The 23,395-nt window shown below is 34.1% G+C and overlaps 1 pseudogene; it reads left to right on the top strand.

Annotated features, from left to right (window-relative positions):
• Positions 1–4,120: 4,120 nt before the first annotated feature.
• Positions 4,121–21,475, top strand: LOC148212986 (serine/threonine-protein phosphatase 7 long form homolog; annotated as a pseudogene).
• The last annotated feature ends 1,920 nt before the right edge of the window (positions 21,476–23,395 follow it).

The following is a 23,395-nucleotide window of genomic DNA, read 5'->3' as shown; positions in this document are numbered from 1 at the left end:
ATTCTAAATTAAAACTATATATTATGAGAGAAATTATTTGAATGAGATTCAAATAAAATTAATATGAATAAAATTCATATTAAAACTATAGGTTAAAAATAATGTGCAGAAGATGTACATTACAACTATATGTTATATGAGAGAAATTCTATAGAATATGATTCTATTTTTGTAATAAATAATTATGTGTTAATTATTTATTCAATTTATATGTATGTATATATATATATTAATTAATTGTTAATTAGATTAATAATTAAATATTATTTATTAATTAATATGATTAATTAAATATATATATATATATATATATATTAATTATTAATTAATAATATTAATATTTAACTCCCCTACAAAATTGCAGGGGAGTGGGCAGTTAAGTGACGTGGGGTAACTCCCCACGTCACTGTCTTTGTTATTCTTTTTTGCAGTTCTGCAAAAACAGAACGAGAAGAACAAAGAAAAGCTCTCCAAGATTTCTCTCTAGCTAAGACTCTCTCTCAAAACTCTCCCTCTCATTCCAAAGAATTGCTCCCACAAGTGCGATCTCGAGACCCAAGAGGATAGTACGGAAGATCATTTGGTGGTGTTCGGGTGGGAATTGTTGAAGAAAAGTTCTTCAAATGTAAGTTTTCCCCTGTATTTTCTTCTTCACACCTTTGTTTTTGTTTTCTCAAAATATCATGAACAATCTGCTTCCGCTCCTGGATTCACATCCCATCAGGAACACCTTAACCGATCGAAAAGTTGTTAACCTACTAAAAAATGATGTCATTACAAGACAGAAAAAGTGACTATTGCTAACCTATGAACAACTTAACCGATTGAAAAAGTGTTAACCTACTTAGCAATAATGTCACGACATGGCAGATAAGGGTGACCACGGCTGGCATAGGAACACCTTAACCGATTGAAAATGTGTTAACCTACTCAGCAATGATGTCACTGCAAGGCAGATAAAGGTCACACTACTGGCATATGAACATCCTAACCTATCGAAAAGGTGTTAACCTACTTAGCAACAATGTCACTGCAAGGTAGATAAAGGTGATCACTCCTGACCTAGGAACATTTTAACTGATAAAAAAGTTGTTAACCTACTTACCAATGATTTCACTGCAAGGTAGATAAAGGTGACCACTGCTGACCTAGGAACACTTTAACCGATAAAAAAGGTGTTAACCTACTTAGCAATGATGTCATAGCAAGACAAATGAAAGTGACCACCGTCGCTAGGATACCAAGACCACAGTGATCGGCCGGAGCGGGAGTGACACCACTATAAATGGAAGAATGATTGCGAGACTCAACAACTAGATTTTGGATTGGTCTATACAATATTGTAAGACTCAGACACAAAATGTAAGTTTTTATCCTTACACATAGCAACTTCATCAAATGAGGACATCATATTTGCAAATCATACGTCATGTTCATAAAGTTAAAAAACAAAGGTCCATGTTGACAATTTTTTTTTAATGTTGCAACAAGGTGTTTTTAAATAAAAAGGTCAATCCCAACACCTAACAATGGATTATTTAGTAAGTTTAAAGTAAAAAAAAAATCGATGAAAAAAGAAAAAGGTTTTGATTTTCTTGTTCAAGTAAAATAAATAATAATAAATTGAAAAAGAAAAAAAAAGATATTTAATTAAAAGAGGTTTTTATTGTCTTATTAAATTAAAAAAAAAAAGAAGTTGAGATATCCAGGATGGCTTTTTTAAAAATAAATGCGGCAAGGTTGTGTTAGTTATAAAAAAATGTCCTCGTTGCCATTAAAAATAAATAAATAAGCTTTATAAAAGAAAGAGAAAATTCAAATTTGCAAGTTTATTAATGAAGAGGTAGAAGAAGAATTTCATGACTTTCTTCTTCGGATTTTTTTTAAAAATAATGCTAATCCTTAAAGTATTTACGAAAATATGCCACTTCTTAAACTATTTACCAAAATAATTCTTTGGAAATAGCAGGTCGTCTCTTCAAGAGATGACCTGTGAAGTGGCAACAATTGGTCGTCTCTTCAAGAGACGACAAGCTAACGTGGCGCTTACAAAGCGCCACGTAATTTTTTTTAAAATAACGCTAGAGACGACCAAGTCCGCTTTTAAATAGCGTGGCCCGCCAAGCTGTTTTCTTTCCTTTTTTTTTAAATTACTCAAGAGACGACATGTTGGGCGGGATTTTTGAAATCTCGCTTGGTCATCTCTTGAAGAGACGACCAATTCCGCATGGGCGCCAGCTGGCGCCTTGGTCCGACTTAAGTTAGAGTTTTACTTTTAAAACCTCTAACATAGCAGCCCCACCACCGCTCCAACCTTCTCTCCCCCAAATCGCCGCCGACATCTCTCCGTCCAGTCGCCGCCACCGATCACCGCTCCGTCCAGTCGCCGCCGCCAATCACCGCTCCGTCCAGCTGCCGCTGCCTTTGGTAAGTAAATGGGTGATGAGATGTTCTATTATTTTGTTCTTTTTGTTTCTGATTTTGTTTTTCTTTTGTTTTTCTTTCTTTTTTTTTTTAATAATTTTAGTTTTACAACATGATTACAGGATCAATTGCATTAATTCCAATTTTTTTGGGACCATTTGTCATAGAAAAAGGTTAGTTTTTTTCTTTTGTATTTATTTATTATTCATGTTTTTTTTTTTGGATTCATATCATGATTAGTTTTGTTTTGTAATATAGTCATATTACAATGATTTTGTCGTTTTATGTTTATGGTATGATTTTCAGTTTTTTGACTAGTTTTCTGTTTTTTTTTATTATTATATTAAATTGATAAATGAATTTAATAACATTAATAAATTTAGAATTAAATAGTTTTAAGTAATGTTAACAAAGTTAGATTTAGATATTTGTAAGTAATGTAATTAGTTGGTTGATTATTATTAATTAGTTAGTTAACTAAAACTTTTTAATTTATCTTTTATTAATTTGTATAATTAAATTTAGTTACCAAATTTAAGTTTTGTTTGTTATGTTCTAGGATAGAATATGGCAGCTAAATGTTTGGCAATTGTTTTGTATATGAATTGTTGTATGTTGGAAGGTGTGAATGGAGTTGAATATAATCGACCGCCATGTGGAGGTTTCACTATTAGTAGTGGTATTGATTTTGGACATTTTGTTGAAATGGTTGGATTATCATTGAACATAGATGTGAGCGGCAGTGAATTAAAAATAGTTTATAGACATCATACTCTCACACCTTCAGGATTAACTAAGTGCATTCCTATTCCTATTTCGAATCACTATGCGTTATAGTTGATGTTCTCTATTGCAGTGCCCTCCCCAGACATGGTGGAATTATTTGTGTGTGTTAGAAACATAGTTAATGACACACCTAGCCAATATCTCAACGAGAGCCAATGCCTTGACCCTAAGCCTGAACCAAATGTTCCCCAAATTGATGATCAACAAATGTTCCCCGAACTGATGATCAACCAATTGTTTCCCAAACTGATGATCTAGATGATGATATGGACTTACCTGCTGAAAATAGTTTTGTAGAATTGAGAACTGAAACAGATGATGAGTTTGATCTATTGGATTTTGAGGGTCATGAACATAATATCCCTTCAAACATGTTCAACGACTTGGGATGGACATCATGAATAGTACTACAGAACACGATTTAATCGCTGTGGAACATGATCTGTTGTACAAGGGGTTCAGATGTAAAGATAAACAAACAATACAACATATTGTGAAACGGTTTGCTTTTAAAAGTCACAACCCATATGAAGTTATGGAGTCGGCACCATCGAAGTGGGTAATCAGATGCAAGAAGTGGGAAGATAGATGCAACTGACGACTCCGTGAGATCCTAAACAAATGTTATAACCTTTGGGAAATCACGAAGTACGAATATCAACATTCTTGGGTTTACTCTGAACTCAATCAAAGTCATCCTCAATTGGATTCAAATATGATTAGTATCGAAATCTGTGATGTGGTGAAAGATAACCCTTGCATAAAAATAGTGACACTTCAAGGTTTGATAAAAGAGAAGTTTGGATATCATGTTTCTTACAGAAGAGTTTGAGATGGAAAAACAAAGGCATTGGTTCGGGTATTTGGTGATTGGGATGAGTCATATCAGCGTTTATCGAAGTGGATGTACATGGTGAAGCACACTAATCCAGAAACGATTATTGAGTGGAAACTCAAGAATTACGGGACGCCAGGTCATGTCATTCTTCATTCCGTCTTTATGGCAGTTGGTCATTGTATTGCAGCTTTTAAAACGTTTCGCCCCGTACTTCAAATTGATGGAACTCACCTTTATGGAAAGTATAGAGGGAAACTTTTGATTGCAATATCAGTTGATTCCAATGGACATTTTTTGCCACTTGCTTTTGCCATTGTTGACGAGGGGAGTCGAGAGACTTGGGGCTGGTTTTTAAAAAACCTACGAAAGATTGTTACGCGAGAAGAAACATGTTTCATATCTAACCGACACGGGGTTATTATATCAGCCATTAATAATCCAGATAATGGTTCGACAGGACCTAAATCTTATCACAAGTTTTGCTTACGACATGTTGTGTGTAACTTCAATAAAAAATACAAAAGTAAGAAATTGAAAAATCTAGTATATCGTGCTGGTTCTCAATCTCAAGTTTGAAAGTACAACAAGTGTGTTGAAGAGGTTAATCAAATGAATAGCACTTGCATGGATTTCTTTCGCAACATTGGAATTGAAAAGTGGTCTGAATCACATGATGGTGGGTATAGATATGGGTGGATGACTACCAATCTTTTAGAGTGCATTAATGGGGTGTTGAAGGGAGCTCGTATGTTACCTATCACTGCATTGGCGGACCTTACATTTGATGTGTTAAGTACTTTGAGAAGAGAAATGAGGAAGCAATAAATGCTTTAGCGATAAATGAAAAGTATACAAGGTAATCTGTAGTTCATTGTTAATACTTTCGATATGTTTCTTAAATGAGTATGCTTATGATGATATATATTCAAACATGTATGCTTATGATAAACTTCTTAAATGGGCGATGAGATCTAGCAAACACACAATAGTGAATTATGATAGAGTTGTTGGTGTGTTTCATGTGAAGACGAGAATTCACTACTACAATTCAAAAGGAGGAAACACACAAATAGTGAGGTTCAATGCGAATGAACGTTCATGTACATGCAACAAGTGGCAATAATTTGACATCTCATGCTCTCATTTCATGGCAGTTTGCTCCCATATAAACTTAAACTATGAAGATTATGTCAGTGATTGTTACAAACTTACAAAGTATGTTGCATGTTACGCTTATCAATTTGAACCAGTTCCATATGAAGATTACTGGATTGCCCCTCGAAATATGTCTATCCGGAATCCTGATCCAGAATTATTGAGACAGCCCCGTAGACCAAGAAGTTTATGTATTCATAATGAGATGGATTGGAGAGAACCTAGTATCCAACAACGGTGCGGGTTATGTAGCCAACTTGAGTACAACCGAAGAAGTTGTCCTTCCAGACAGAGGGAAGCACCCTCATAGCAGCTTTTACCTAAGATTTATTTTTGTCATTGTATTCTTTTACCTTTTTGTTTAATTTTGAATGATAACATTATGATTTCTTTTTGTGGAAGTTTTCAATGCTGACATTATTTATTTAAATATTTAATGATTACATTATGATTTAAATTTTCAGTGATTTCATATCATGATTCTTATTATGCATCATGACATATTTTATGGTAATAGATTATAGAGCTAAATCCAAACCCAATAGACCAATCAGTGTTGTATGGTCAAGCGCGCCATCGTTCGGTACTAGTTTGGGAAGGTCAGTGTAACGAGGAGTTGCACTGCAGGCGTAGAGAGGCAGTATTTGATCGCACTAATTCCATTACATCCTTTGATTGAGCCAGCACTTCGTGCTTCCGGTTTTTATGGATTTGCCAAAGTTGGATTTATTCAATTAGATTGGCACTTGATCACTGTGCTTATGGAGCATTGGAGGCCAGAGACTCACACTTTTCACATGCCTGAGGGTGAATGCACGATAACTCTTCAGGATGTAGCGGTGCAACTCGGGTTACCAGTAGATGGTGAGCCAGTAACAGGACCAGTACATTATGATTGGAAAGCTACATGTCAATTATTTCTTGGTGTGACTCCAGACGACTCCCATATTAGAGGATCTAGACTTAGTTTACCATGGTTGACTTCACGGTTCCGCAACTTAATGACAATTCTGACGAGGGCACCATGGCTAGATATGCTCGTGCTTACATTTTGCAACTTATTGGTGGTAGCCTATTTGCCGATAAGTCTAATAATTTGGTCCACTTGATGTTCCTTCTGTTGTTAGCCGATTTTGAAATGGCTGGACCATTTAGTTGGGGAGGAGCATGTTTGGCATGGTTGTATCGACATTTATGCAAGGCATGTCGATCTGATTCACGAGACATTGCTGGTCCGATCATACTCCTTCAAGTATGGGCTTGGGATCGGTTCCCAAGCATGGCTCCAGCTCGTCGCCACATCGCGGAACATGAGCTAGTGGGACGACCATTAGCTGCACGGTATGCTTATCTAACTATTTCATTGTGACATAATATTAATTTTTTTAATATATACACAACTTTACAAACTTAAAATATCATTGTAGGTGGAGAGATCAATTTTATGTTACAGAATTATTGACACATGTATTGGTTCAATACAGATACATGTTGGATCATCTGACACCGGGATCGGTATGTGTTTAAATATTTAAAATTATATATATAACTTGGTTGACTTTTGACATGATATTTTGTCTAAATATTTCAGATGATTTGGGAACCATATAATAAGGAATTTACATCCCTACCAGATTACTGCAGCAACGGACATGAAATATGGTGCACAGTAAGTCCACTGATTTGTTTTCATGTTGTTGAGTGGCATCATCAAGATAGAGTTGCTAGGCAGTTCGAGATGAAACAATCAATTCAAGATGTTACTAGTTGGGACCCGAAGATACATGATATAGACCTTCGACACCGGGTATGGCAGGACCATGTAACACCTTTTGTGGCAAGGTGGCGCATGCGTAGAGATTATATCGCTATTAGTCATCCGATGGACGATGATGGTGATTGCGATCCTGGATACATGAGTTGGTATTTATTAATTACTAGACGTTATATCACTCAAGAAGGAGTAGCGTTTGGTGCTACTGTATGTTTTTCAATGTTTTTTAATTTTGCTTTACAAATTATTTGAATTTTATATATTTATCTTAATTCATTTTCTATGTAGGTGGCAAGTTTTGAACAAATTAGTATCCCCTCATCGTCAGAAGATATTAATAGCTTGTGTACCACTGGTGGGAGATATCTTCAAAGGCTTCACCAGTCGTATAAAGTACCTACACCTACTCACAGCCCCAGGCGTAGAGGATATCGTCAAATAGAGCAGGATGGTCCAAACGAGTCTGACATTCCTGAACCTGAAGTTATGCATCATAATGTCAATGATGCTCCACCTTTCACGCAGACACAGGATGATGTCGCCTATCCACACCTATGGTTATGATACCGACTCCTGGTTCGAGCCAGGTTCACACACCAGTATAATATAATTACGAGGGTCATGGACGTGGACGTGGAGAGTATGGACAATACATCAACCCTAACGAGGATCAACAGACACCAGAGACACCGAGAGCTCGTCGTCGACAGCCACATCGTCATCGACGACCTCCCTCATGTGGCACACATTACATAGATTCATAGACTATAACGCTTAATTTTGGTTATGCAGCTGTACCTTTTAGATATTAATTAATATTTTATTCATGTCTTGAATATTATTTTATAATCTATTATTGATAAAATTAACTATAATTCTATAATATTGCTAAATTAAGAATATTATTTTCTAATTAAAGTTGAAGAGACGACCAATCCATGTAATTAAAAAAAACAGACTTAGAGACGACCAAGCCATGTAATTTAAAAAAAAAAAGACCGTATTGGTCGTCTCTAGACGACCAAGCGGGATTTCAAAAAATCTCGTGTAACATGTCGTCTCTACATGTTGAGTAATTTAAAAGAATAAAAAAGGAAAACAGCGTGGCGTGCCACGCTGTTTAAAAATGGACTTGGTCGTCTCTTGAAGAGACGACCAAGCATTATTTAAAAAGAAAAAAAATTTACATGGCGCTTTGTAAGCGCCACGTTAGCTGGTTGTCTCTTGAAGAGACGACCAATTGTTGCCACTTCACAGGTCGTCTCTTCTCTTCAAGAGACGACCTGCTATTTCCAAAGCGTTGTTTTGGTAAAAGTTTGGAAAGTGGCATATTTTCGTAAATATTTTAAAGATTAACATTATTTAAAAAACAAAAATCCTTTCTTCTTCCTGACGATGCAAATGGGATGGATAAGGAAAATTATAACCTTGACGGTGATACAAGGTTGCATAAAGAAAGAAAGTGTGAACACTAGAAGCCAATAATTTTTTTATATAAAAAAAATAACGCGAAAAATGATTTTCAGACCAAGAGATACGTTAACGTATTTGTTAGAGTTCTTTTGTGGTTCTACCGAGGCACCATTCATCCAAATTTATAAACAAATTGTTGGAATCCAATTGAGTATTTTTCCAATAACTATACGCAGTTCCATAAAAAAATAAGGCATTATAATAGATTTACCATCGATAAGGAAAGAAAACCACTTGTTGGATCGGTATGACAACCCTAGTGGGAGTGGAAACTTTGGTTTTTGGGCTAAATTACCATTTTACTAAGCCCACTTTGATATATATTCACATCCCAAAATTTATGTTTTCTAACTATTTGCTTACATCACTTTTGTGTGAAATTATGTATTTGCCCTTTATTGTTTTTTTTTCTTGTTTCTCTTTATTTTCTACCGTACAATTTTTTTTCTCTCTCTTCTTCTTTCTCTTCCATTTGAGTCTCCCTCCCCCAAATCTTCCAAATCTTTATCTCTCTTCTTGCAATTCTTCTTCCTCTCTCGCTCATTTTTCTTTTTTCACTATGAGATTTATCTCTCTCAATATATTATAATTTGAGATCTCAGATTTTGGATTATTTTTCCCTGGATTTTAATTCCGTGCACTCCTCCCTCTTCCTCTCCCTCTCTCTTTCTTCCATTTTTTCCACACCCGATTCCCCATTTGATTTTTTGTTTTGCCTGGATTTTTTATTTCTTTTTGTATTGCCTGGATTTTTATTGTGTGCACTCCTCTCCCTCTCTCTCTCTCTTTCTTCCATTTCTTCTACACCCCTTCCTATTCGATTTTTGTTTTTCCTGGATTTTGGATTTTTTTGTTTTCCCTGGATTTTGAACACGTGCACTCCTCTCTCTTTCTTCCGTTTTTCCCTTCCTCATTCAATTTTGTTTCCCAAAAAAATCAGAAATGCATACACACAAGAGCAGATCCATTCCATTTTGTTTCCAAAAAATCAGAAACGCATATACATAAGTTTTAAGAGAAGATTTGAAGATGAATGCAAAAAAAAAAATATGTTTTAAGACAAGATCTGAAGACGGCATGGAGAAAGTAGCGGTCTCACTCTCGATTTCACTCTCAACATCGGTCTCGCTCTCGCTCTCGTGTGAATGCATTTCTGATTTTGTTGGGAAACAAAATCAAATGGGTAATGGGTGTAGAAAAAAAAAGAAAGAGAAAGGGATAGAGAGTAGTGTAGACATTCAAAATCCAGGGAAAACAAAAAAAATCCAATATCTAGGGAAAACAGAAAATCGGGAAGGGATGTAAAAAACAAAAGAAAGAGAAAGGGAGAGATATGAGTGCACGTGTTTAAAAATCCAGGGAAAACAAAAGAAAAATCCAAAATTCGATATGTCAAATTGTAATATGTTGAGAGAGAGAAATCTCATAGTGAAAACAAAAAAAATTAGGGAGAGAGGAAGAAGAATTGCAGCAATAGATATACAAATTTAGATAATTGGGGGAGAGAGAGGGAGACTCAAATGGAAGAGAATGAAGAAGAGAGAGAACGAAAAAAATTTGTACAATAGGAAATAAAGAGAGGAACAAGATAAAAATTAATAAAGGGCAAATACACAATTTCACACAAAAGTGATGTAAGCAAATAGTTAGAAAAAAAAATTTGGGATGAGGATATATATCAAATCGGGAAGGGATGTAAAAAACAAAAGAAAGAGAAAGGGAGAGATATGAGTGCACGTGTTTAAAATCCAGGGAAAACAAAAGAAAAATCCAAAATTCTAATATGTTGAGAGAGAGAAATCTCATAGTGAAAACAAAAAAAAAAATTAGGAACAGAGGAAGAAGAATTGCAGCAATAGATATACAAATTTAGATAATTGGGGGAGAGAGAGGGAGACTCAAATGGAAGAAAATGAAGAAGAGAGAGAATGAAAAAAATTTGTACAATAGGAAATAATGAGAGGAACAAGATAAAAATTAATAAAGGGCAAATACCCAATTTCACACAAAAGTGATGTAAGCAAATAGTTAGAAAAAAAATTTTTGGATGAGGATATATATCAAATTGGGAAGGGATGTAAAAAACAAAAGAAAGAGAAAGGGAGAGATATGAGTGCACGTGTTTAAAATCCAGGGAAAACAAAAGAAAAATCCAAAATTTGATATCTCAAATTATAATATGTTGAGAGAGAGAAATCTCATAGTGAAAACAAAAAAAATTAGGGAGAGAGGAAGAAGAATTGCAGCAATGGATATACAAATTTAGATAATTGGGGGAGAGAGAGGGACACTCAAATGGAAGAGAATGAAGAAGAGAGAGAACGAAAAAAATTTGTACAATAGGAAATAAAGAGAGGAACAAGATAAAAATTAATAAAGGGCAAATACACAATTTCACACAAAAGTGATGTAAGCAAATAGTTAGAAAAAATAAATTTTGGGATGAGGATATATATCAAAGTGGAGTTGATTAAAAGGGTTATTTAGCCCAATTTTCGATGAAACTTTGTAAATTTTTAAGGGATAACAACAGATATAGCCATTTAAAACAAGTCATTTCAATAAACGGTGAAACAAGTTTCAGTTTTGAAAAACGGCCAACGTAAAAATAGGAAAATCTCTGCTAATTTGTTATGTACAAAATTACCCTTCCATGATTTTTAAATGAATATATTATTTATCGTTATTTATAGGAGAATCATACCTATAATTTTTTCTAATGAATCATTCAAATATTTTGATAATCTTAGCTGTATTTTTTAATTCAAATATTTTTCTAAGAGAATTTTACTAACAGACATAAAACAGAAAAATATTAATTACATTAAAATGTAAAACAAAAGTTAAACAAAAAATCATTTCAGAAATAGAAATACCAATACCGAAGATGGAAACAAATACAGTAACAAACATGATGAACAAATACAGTAAGCATGATGAACAAATACGGTGAACAAATGAACATATATGGTGAACAAATGAACAAATACGATAAATAGATGAACAAATACCTGAACAAAATATAAGGTGAACACATCATGTTTATTTTTTGTGATACAATTAATACAAAAATATAAAAAAAAAAAGAAAAAATTCTACCTCAGTAGAAACTCATACTTTTGACCTCTCTTCTTCACCCCACTTACAGCTTTGTCAACCATCTTGTTGTTCCACCATTGTATCCCTTGCTCCGTAACTCAATTCCATCCACTCCTCGCCCACCATTCCTGTTGTCTCCCTCGCGATACCCCTTGATCGTGTCTCACATTGTGTGCTGTCCTCTTTGAGTTATGACTTGTTATATTCAAATATATATTTAAAAAGTGAGATAGATGATTTTTAAAATCTAGGAGAGAAAATGTAGGAAAGAGAGATAATAAAATGTAGCAGAAAATGCTTCTCGTAAGTGTAGGGTCATGTTTTAATAAAAATGGTAAGTAATTACCGATATCGTCCACTGGATTGGGTTTCTAGTCACTCAAGTACTACATATATTATTATCCAATTTTATATAGAGAAACAACAAGGAGTTTCTTTTGACACACAAAAATCAAATAACAAAGCGAATAAAGGACTTTAAAGAAAACTCTTACGGAGAACGGGTCATATGGAAGTGATTTCACCAACTGAACCTACAAGCGGACAAATTAAATATGTCAATATTGAATATGCAATTAATCTATAAGTCACGAATCAAGAATCATAATTGTCCCTCCCGAGCACAATTAATTCTCTCACTTATTAAGAAACCAATATCCCTATCTAGTTTCATTAACAAACAAGGCCTTAAGTCTTATTCTTTTAACAACCTCTAAGATAATTCTAAATCTCCCGATCTTAGAACTACCCAGTCATGCATTCAAGTTCCAATCTAAACTACCTCTACCGAGCGTAAAATTCATATTTAACATCAATTAATCCGTGATCAAGAGATTAAAAGCATTAAGCGAATAAATGGACAAGTAGATTAAATACAAATCAATCAATACAATTGTTAATAAATCCAACTCATAAATCCGGCAGCTACATCAATCCCTAGAACATGAAAATTAGCTGCTTATGTTCATGAAAATACAATAAAATCTCACTAAGAATTACATAATAGATCTAGAAAGGATAAAGGAAAGGAGAGAAACTAATGTCGTAGTGTCGATTGACCGTCCCCGACTCAATCTCTATGATCACGAGCCTTCGAAAATCGTCTTCTCGCCCTCCTTGCTTCAACTCTCGAGCGAAACCTCTCAAAACTTCAATTCTCCAATGTAAGAACGTTCGAAAGTCACTCAAAATGGCGTACTAACATTTGACTTATGTGAGGGCATCGCTACAGCGCTATGGCACTGTCCCAAAATTGTGACGAGCTCCCCTCTTTCCTCTAATTTTCCTCTTAATTTATCATTTATGCTTTAATTCTTTCTAATGGCTCGTTCCTGTAAAAACATCAGTTATGCACGTAAACAAGCCATAAATGACCGAAAATTGCTAGATAATATCTACTAGATGTCATGAAATGTGGTTTATAGACTACAGTATCATATAACAAGAAACAAATTTGAGAATCTAAGAGAGAATATTATTTTGATGTTGAAAATAATAACTGAATAGAAAGGGTAAGGTGGTCAAAATCAAATCGGTAAAACAGTTGGAAAAATCGGAATGGACATTTTTTATCAACAAAAACCATCTAACCATTTTTCAAAACCAAGTCATAAATAGGGACACCTACTATAAATTCTCAATCTTTTAACACTGTGGGCCCATTTTACACAAATAAGTAAAATTTTTATAAAGTAAATAATTTTAACTCTAATTAATCAATAAATTAAAAATATATTTCAAGCACCATAATTAATTTCATTGTAAAGATTGACAATAATCATGAAGAGGAAATTATAGCAATTATGATAGAGAAAATTAATTGCAAAAATTAAATAGGGGAAGGTTAGTGTAACAACCGAAAATATATATATATATATATATTTATTTATTTATTTATTTATTTATTTATTTATTTATTTAAATTATTATTTTTATTTAGTTGTTTTCTTTATTTTCTCAAAAAATATAAATTTTTGTTTTAAAAATTATTTTTAAAAGATAATTTGTTCTTAGAATTTAAAAAATAAAAAGAAAGAGTTTTATTAAATCTTTATCTTTTTATTATCCTTTTTAAATAACGATTCTTTAGGGTTTGTTATAAAAGCCCTTAAACCCTAGGTTTTATTTTTCTTAAACTGCTAGACCTAGTTTTCTCTCAAAGAGAAAAAGAAAAGAAAAGAAGAAGAGTTTTTGTATTTTCTCTCAAAGATCGGTAAGATTTTCTTCCTCATTATTTTAGTTTTATTTTTCTCTATTTGTAGTTCTTTAATTCAGTTTATTGGGAAAAGTTTTGAGGTCTTTGTTTTTTTAGAATAAAAGATTTTAAGTACTTTTTACCCTAAAAATTTTTCAGAATTCTTGGTTTGAATCTTTTTGTTTATAAGACTGTTTTTGGGCTATTTTGAGACTCTTTTTGCATAAAAGTTTACCTATTTATATCCTATAAATTATAGTTTGTTGATATGATTTTTACATGAAAAATTATATGTTTTTACCAAGTTTTAAAGGTTTTCTATACGGTTTTCAGATATGATCTTTATATAAAAATTAGTAAATTGTTAACTGTTTTATGGAAAATTCTTGGAAGTTTTATTTTATAAAACAGAAAATTTTTCATATTTAAAATCCCCAAATATTCAATTGTTTAGAAGGTTCTTAAGCTGGTTTTATTGAGAAACTTTATGTAAATTTAGTTCGTATTGATTTATATCGATTCTTCTAATTTTAAAGTTTATTATTGTTGAATTTAGAGGCTTTTTAATCTAGTTTTCAGATCTGATTTTGTAGCCCCAAATCCATACTTTCCTAATTATTCTGCATAAAAAAGTGTTTTGAATGGGAAAATTGGGTAGATAAGATTTGGGTTAGTAATTGGTTGAATTTTAAATCCTTGGATAGGATTTAAGAATTGATTTTGGATATTGGTTGTTTCTAGGTCTCTAAGTGGACAACTACCAAGGAAGAAGTTAATTAGATTCGTAGGATTTCTGAAAGAGGTAAGTAATTTGTCATATCCCTTCGAAAAAGTGTTGTAAGTGATTTACCATATCCCTTCGAAAAGTATTGTAAGTACTTTCATATATCCCTTCCAAAACTAAAATTTATTTTGGATTTGATATGAAGATTTGAAATTGACATCTTCCATATGAAATTGAAGTTTTATTATGGATTTGAAAACTAATTTGGCAATTGAAATTATGTTTATTTGCAAAGTATTTGAAGTATTGTTAAATGATTTGATACAGTTTTGTTTAGATTTATTTAAAGGTTTGAAATTGATATTTTGTTTATTTGTGAAATATTTGAAATCATGTTTTAGATGATTGATAAAGTTTGTTTTAAATTAGTTCAATGTTTTGAATTAATTTAATATTGAAAGTAAGTATTTGTTTTGCATTTTATTTGAAAGATAATATTTTGATTGATTTAATAGGCCTATCTGGATATGCCATGATTTTGTTTTGAGGAATGTTTTGCTTATTTGGGGTAGTAGTCTAATTTGGAATTGATGGATTTCTATTATGGCTTATTTGTGGGAAGACACTTTTGTGGTTTGGCATTCCTTGGGAATGAATATTCATGTGTGTGTTATTCAGTCACATGGCCTCACACATAAGTAACTCTGTTCTGGTCGATATTATTTCGACAACTCTGTTCTGGTCGATATTATTTCGACAATTCTGTTATGGTCGATATTAATTCGACGACTCTGATAGAAGGTTCTGATTGATTGGTGTTACCGACGGGTAACCACATATCTTCTGTAGGCTACCCAAATAATGCAGCTTCCCACTCTGATTTTGAAAGTATGAATGAATGTAAGATTGTTTTGAATGTTGGAATGATTTAGTTATTCAAAAGTTTGAAAGTTGTACTAAGTGTTTTAGAATGAACTTTGAAAGTTTTGATTGAAAGAAAGTTTGTTTTGAAGGATTTGAAGTTTGATTGAATGAAAGTTTGTTTCGAATGAATGGAAGATTATTTTGAATTATTAAAAGTTCGTTTTGAATGAATGCAAGTTTGTTTTGAAAGAATGAAAGTTTGTTTTGAGAATGACCGTATTGGAAATTACGGGCTTTTATTTGTAAGAACTTTTCTTATTATTTTGTGAGCTTATATTTGTAAACCTACTATTATAGAGAGTTTGTAAGATCATTCTTCAAATTCCATATTCTTTATAAGGGTTGCTCTTGAGCCCGGAAAAGTGCATCGTAAAGGTTTCGTCTTAAACCATGGAAAGGATCAAGTTTGTTCTTGCTCCCAGAAAAAGTTCTTACAAATAAAAGCCCGTATTTTCCAATACGGTCATTCTGACAAAATGCGGAAGCATAAACAACTAAACACTAAATTAACGGAAAGACTTCTTTATTTAATTTGATACTATGACAAAAGATAAAGACAAGTCCAACTTTGAAAAAAAAAAAAACCTACACTATAATAAAGCCAAATAATAACTATCAGAACTAACTAAGTTCTCATAAGCTAAAAACAATGGAAAATACTAAAGATTTCAACTCCTCATGTCAGAACGGTATTCCTCAATCACTATCTGAGCTTCAAATTTTATAATGGTTCGGCAAAACCACCTACTCTACTCCCCAAGTGCCTCTTTGGAAAATACGGGCTTTTATTTGTAAGAACTTTTTCTGGGAGCAATAACAAACTTGATCCTTTCCATGGTTTAAGACGAAACCTTTACGATGCACTTTTCCGGGCTCAAGAGCCACCCTTATAAAGAATATGAAATTTGAAGAATGATCTTACAAACTCTCTATAATAGTAGGTTTACAAATATAAGCTCACAAAATAATAAGAAAAGCTCTTACAAATAAAAGCAGTCATATGGCTAAAAGTGAACAAAAAATTGGAAGCTCAAGAACTCTCTAAAAAATAAATCTCACTATAAATTATAATAACATCGAAACTTTGAAAGATGAAGAACCATCGATGAATTCGAGAGAATTGTTATATACTTTTGGAACAGGAAAGTTGTTTAAATATGAGGGAATTGAGTTGGAGAGATATTTGAAATTAGAATAAATATAGACCCTTGAATCTTAAATGATTAAAGATTAAAAATGAAAATTGAAATAAATAATAATAATCAAATCCTTCGAAGGCTCAAACATATTCCTTACTTTTTTTTAATCATAAATGTCATCCCTTTTTTATTGGGGCAACTTGAGATATGGCAAAAAAAAGTTAGAAAAATAAGCAAAATAGCAACAAGGTTTGGGTTTTTCAAATATAGCAATTTTTTTTTTAAAAAAAAAAAACAAAGGCCCACTATCTAAATTACAAAGATACCCTGCAGCCTAAACAAACCATAAACACAGGCCCAAAACGTTGGTGGAAGCCTAGAAAAACCATAAGTTTCTATTTACCTATGATTTGTAATTGATTGCACATTCATCTTCTTCCCTTCAATTTCTCCTTCACAGTAATTTCGAAAATCACCATCGACGTTCATATTCATTTTCCTTTCAAGTTTTCTTTCTCATTTTCAGTAAGTATCAACTTTCTTTCTCATTTTCCATGCATGCCAATACTTACTGATTTCTAATCGATGAAAAAAAATTAAAAATACAAGACAAAGGGTCAAAGCAGGTAAAATAGTGATTTACTATTATCCAACTGATATATAAGTGATATAGAACTGATTAACTTTTGATATACTATTGACTTACTTCTGATATACTAATGTTAACAGATATACTCATGATATATATGTGATATATATGTGATATATATATGATACGAAATTGATTTACATCTAATAAACTATGATATCTTCTACTGTAGGTGATATAGAACTGATTGACTTCTGATATACTATTGATTTACTTATGATATACTAATGTTGACAGATATACTCCTAATATATATGTGATATATGTTTAATATATCTATATGATATGAAATTGATTTATTTCTGATATAACTATGATATCTACCAATTATTTTGAACATATTACCTCTAATATGTTTTTTGATATACTAATAATATATGAAATAATTGTTTATCAGATAAAAGCAATGATACAAATACGAAAAATGAAAAAAAAATATCATCGAAAATATTGATGTCATTCGTCCCAAAAGACAACATAAACCAACGACAAAAGTGTTGTCTTTGGAAAACCGGAGAGCTTCAAAGATATCATCTCCGAAGACACAACAATCACCAAGAATGAAGATTGATGGCCCAGCTTTGACCTAAAATTGTTGTCTATGGAAAAACGGAAAGCTTGAAAGATATCATTTTCGAAGACACGACAATCACCAAGAATGAAGATTGATTACACAAAAATGAAACGCATGCTTTTATAGATTGTTGGAACTTATGCTTCTTCTTTTATAGACTTTTAAGAATGACATTGTTGTCTATATTTTGTTTATGCTACTGGTTAATTATGATGTTTAAACCTTTAAGTTTTTGGTTGAAGGACTTTGTTGCTTATTTGATGTAATATTGATACCCAAGAATGACATTGCTCTTGATTTCGTTTTGATCTTTAAAACTTTAAATCAAACTTAATTGTACTAGTGATATATGTATGATGTATACTTGATATATCATTGATATATTACTAATATATAGATGTACTATTGATATAACTATGATATACAGACTCATGTAATGATCTAAATTATGTCATCAAACTTCACTTACAGAAGCAGAATCATATAAGCAAACTTCATTGGGTACACATATTGGGTTGTAATTAAAAAAAAAAAACTACCTCATTGTAAAATTCAAATCATAAAAGCAATGTTTTGATATACATCCTTGATATACTGCAAATGTTTAATTATAAGTATCTACTTATACATCATTGTCCAACAGGTCCAAATTTACAAGTTCTACGATTGTGTCCAACATGTTGACAACGTTTGTATCTTGTGTGCTTTCTCACCTCGCCAATTGAAGGAATCCAAAAATAATCAACGTACTACCAAAATTAAAACACATGATGTAAGCAGTTGATACATTATATATTAATTATATCACTTACAGATATATCCTATATTGAGTATATCAGTTATAGATATACCCAATATAGTATATATATAAATGTGATATACCTCACTGATATACTTCATTAATATATCAGTAATTAACATCACTAATATCAAGATTGGATATATCTATATCAATTCCTCAAACCTCTATCGATTCCTCTGTTAAATATCTAACAATTTCATCACATAAAAAATATAGTAAAAATTCAACAGAAATTGGTTCAAAATTGAAGAAAATATTGAACTATGAAAACTTGATATGTGAATAAAGTCTTAGGAAATATCTAAAATTGACCAAAATGCAATAAGAATAATAAATCAGAAACTGAATCTAAAATCGATGATGAAGAAAATCAAATACCTGCGAGCGAAGACAAAAGCTTCAGTGATCGACGATGAAAGCTGGGAACGAAGATAGAGGAACAGAAATCAAAGATGAAATCTGTCAAGCGAAGAACGAAGAACAAAAATCAAATGAAATTAAAATTCAGAACTCGAACTCGAATGAAATTGAACTACTTGAACTCGAATGAAATTGAACTACTTGCGAGTGATGATGAAAGTCTCACTAATCGAAGATGAAATTTGTGAGCGAAGGTGGAAGAACAGAGATCGAAGATATAAAATCAAATGAAATCAAAAATTAGAACTCGAACTCAAATGAAATTGAATGAAGATTGATCAACATGTAGTGGTCTTCACATTCAGTGAGTTTTTATGCTTGAGAGGGAGTAGCAAATCAAAACGAACGAAGAACAAAAAGAAATTGGGAAAGTTTACATGTGATAATTGAAAAGGGTAATTTAGGAATACTGAAAATTTTAAAAATCATGATTTAAAAAAAAACTATATCTAAACATATCAAAAAGACATGCTATTTTGTTAAATATAGAAAACTTATATACTACCCATTACAATTCCTCTTTTTTTTATTTAATTTGATATTTTTATTTTTCCCCTTATTTCTTAACGACTTTTCCCGTTTATTATATTATTTTCTTCCCTATATTCTTTGTCTTTGTCTTTTTTTTTTCAACAATACAAATTGTACCACATGTAGCTTCATTGACGGATTTTTTTTAATAATGTTAATTAATAAATATTTTTTTAAATAATAGTACTTTAATAAAAAAAATGGAAATATTGCAACTTCTCAAACTTATTCTAGAAATAATGCAGGAATAAGTTTGAGGGACTTAGTCGTCTCTTGAAGAGATGACCATAGCATGTGGCACCACTATGGCGCCACGTCTAATTTTTTTTTTTTTTAATCATACACGGTCGTCCGACCATGTATTGGGATGGTCATCTCTTGAAGAGACTACCAAGTTACCGCGAAGGAAAGATAACATCTTTTTTTTTGTTTTTTTTATCTTTTAATTTTTAATTTTTAATTTTATATCTTTTATTTATAATTTCTTCTTAAAAAGTTAGTTTTTTATTTCCTCATTTCATTAGGATTTATGTTTTATTTTATTCAAGATTAATTTCCATTGTAGTTCAAATCAAAAAAATATAAAAAGAAATCGGAGGATAACGTTTTACGCTTATATAAAAAAAATAAATATGCCAATTTACAGCCTATCCATCTAATTTGTCCCACAATGAGGACGTCGTCGGTTACGATGTGGCTGACGACGAACTATTGGCGTCGCTGGTGTCTCTTGATCCTCTGTACGGTCTCGATCATCTGTAGGGTTGAGGTATTGTCCATACTCCCCACGTCCACGTCCATGGCCAGCTCCATAACCATATTGTGGTGGCAACGGTGGTGTGCGATACTGATTAGAACCAGGAGTCCATATCATGACCATAGGCGTGGACGGACTAGCATCATCTTGTATCTATGTAAACGGTGGAACCTCCTCGACATTATGACAAATAACTTCAGGTATAGAATCATCAAGCTCTACTGGGGCATCCTAATCTACTTGACGACGTCCTCTACGTCTAGGGCCACGAACCAGAGTAGGCACTTTATACATTTGATGAAGGCTTTGCAGATGTTTCCCACCAACGTTACACAACCTATTAATATCTTCTAATGATGAGATAATACTTATTTGCTCGAAAAATGCAGCCTACATGGAAAAAAAATAAAATTGAATAAATATATATTTAAATTCAAATATTTTATATAACCAAATTAGGGCTCGGTCTCGACACGTGCTCGACCCCAACCCAGGCTCGGCCCACGGCCCGGCACACAAGTCCCCATCTTCGATCAACGATTTCGCCCAGGCCCTGCAACTGTGAATTAGGGTTAGCTACGGAAAGTTCTGGAACTACTTCACGGCTATAAGTAGCGATCCAACCCTAGAGGTAAGGGCATCTAAAAGTTGACCACATTGACATTATTCTCTTGATAACTGAGGCATCGGAGCCCGTGTGACTAGAGTGACACCGGTTTAGTTCGATTTGGTTTTGCAGGTATTAGTCTTGAATCATCAAGTTTGGTGTGTGCGAGGAGGAGAATCGGAAGACTGAAATCCACACATCAATAATTGGTGCCGTCTGTGGGGACGATTTAAAGCATCCAGTCGAGCAACTTGACACCAGAAAGGAGTCCACGACGCTCTGATGATAACTGCTCTGCCAAGAGGAGGTTGAACTTGGACGACCCCCAGGTCGAAGGATCCGAGGATAGGACCAGCCAGTCAAACCCGGAACGTCAGGAGCGGTTGCCCAAGGAGCATGCAATAACGACCCCTGAGCCACTCCAAAAGCAGTTCGCGGTCTTGGAAGACAAGGTAGAAGGCATGCTGCAACGCATGACCCAAGTCCTTCGACAATTCGAGCAACAAGAGCCCGACGAGGTACCCCTTCTTAGAGACTCGAGAAAAGGGAAGTGCCCCGCCCAAAGCGAGACCGAGGAATCAACAAACAATGTAGGGAGCAAGTAACGGATAGGTGGAAATACCAAGCGACGAGCCCAGATTTTCGACTCTCAGAAGATCAAAAAGCAAGATAAATCCCCGACACCAAATGGGGGCAAGAGCAACCAGGATAACCGAAACTCTGAGTCGATAGGCCTCGACAAAGGTAAACCGACAGATCACCCAGAGTCTTCAGAGAAGCGACAGAACCAAAAGGAAAAGGGATTCGACCTCGAAGAACTACTAGATCAAGCCGACTCACCATTCACGAAGGAGATCATGAAAGATAAGGTCCCTCTAAAATTCAAGCTACCCACGGTGAAACAATTCGACGGGACGACCCACCTAGTGGACCATCTAGATGTTTATCGTGAATGGATGGATATCTACGGGGTGTCAGAGGCGGTCAGGTGCTGGGTGTTCTCGACTACATTAAACGGGTCAGCCAGAATATGGTTCCGACAATTAAAACAAGGGTCAATCTCGAGTTTCAAGAGCCTGGCCAGAGCATTCGTGACCCAGTTTGTAGGGGGACGGGTCGGAGCCAACCCGTGGCTTATCTTTTAACTATTAAACAGAGGACGACAGAGAGTCTACACGACTATGTAGCTCGGTTGAACGAGGAAAAGCTACAGGTAGAAGGCCTTACAGACGTTGTATCTTTGCTGGCTTTCATGTCCGACGTCAGGGATGAGCATCTGTCATTTTCGTTCCGAAAGAAGACACCGAGTACCTTCTCGGAGGCTCTGAGCCGAGCTCAGAGGTACATGAGCGCTAGTGAGTTATTTTACTAAAAAAGGAAACCAGACGGAAAGCGAACCGACCAAAAGAGGGAGAGGTCGGGAGATAAACCACAGGGTCGAGATGGGAGAAGAGGGATCGGAGTAGTTAGAAAGATCCACCCCGAAAATTTTAAAAGTATACCCCGACCACCATTCCACTTGAGCAAGTGCTGATGGAGATCAAAGACCAAAGGTTTTTTAAGTGGCCGGAGAGGATGAAGGCCCCGTCAACTAAACGAAGTAAAGGCTGATATTACCTTTTCCACCAGGATCACGACCATGTAACTCAGGATTGCTGTGATCTCAAGGAAGAGGTGGAAGGGCTAATCTGAAGGGGCTACCTCAAGGAGTATGTAGAGAACTCTAAAGCGACACAAAATGGCGAAAACGACAAGTCCCCTGCTCGAGAGATTCGGACTATAATGAGAGTCCTAATAGAGAGAGAATCCGGGAGAAAAAGAAAGGCAGATGTGCGAGAAGCTAGGGCGAGCCTCGGACAAAATGAGGTCTACCATGCATATATTACTGACCGGTCAGTGACGATCGAGTTTTAAGAGGACAAGGCGACCCACCTCCTCCACCCTCATAACGATGCATTGGTTATCACTTTGAAGATAGCAAATGTGAAAGTACATCGAATTTTGGTGGATGGGGCAACTCGGCGGATATCATCTTTTGGACCGCCTACAAAGCCATGGATTTAAGAGAAAAGGTGCTTAAGAGCAGCCCAACACCGTTGGTAGGATTTGGAGGGGAACGGGTCATTTCTGAGGGGAGGATAAAGTTGCCTGTAACGTTCGGAAGTGGGCCGAAAAGTGTCACCAAGATGGTGGACTTTTTGGTCGTTGACTACACATCCTTCTACAACGCAATATTGGGAAAACCGACAATGCATATGCTCGAAGCAATACCATCCACATACCACCAGTCCATGAAGTTCCCAACACCGGGTGGAGTAGGAGAGATTAAAGGAGAGCAACGAGTATGGCGAGAATCCTACTATACGTCAATGAGGGGCAACGACAGGACTTCTACTAAAGGTGGCTGTTGATCTTTCCTTTTTTCCTTCAAGTGTGGTTGTTTTTGTTTCTCTACTTTTAGCAAGATTTCTGATTATTGTTTCTTTTATTCAATAAAGTACCAATTTGTTTGGTTCTCTATCAAC

This window comes from Momordica charantia (assembly GCF_013281855.1).
Source record: "Momordica charantia cultivar OHB3-1 chromosome 2 unlocalized genomic scaffold, Mcharantia_2.0 BLBB01000002.1, whole genome shotgun sequence".
Taxonomy (NCBI): domain Eukaryota; kingdom Viridiplantae; phylum Streptophyta; class Magnoliopsida; order Cucurbitales; family Cucurbitaceae; genus Momordica; species Momordica charantia.
The sequence above is the reverse complement of the archived record's forward strand: the minus strand, read 5'-3'. Positions and strand labels throughout refer to the sequence as shown.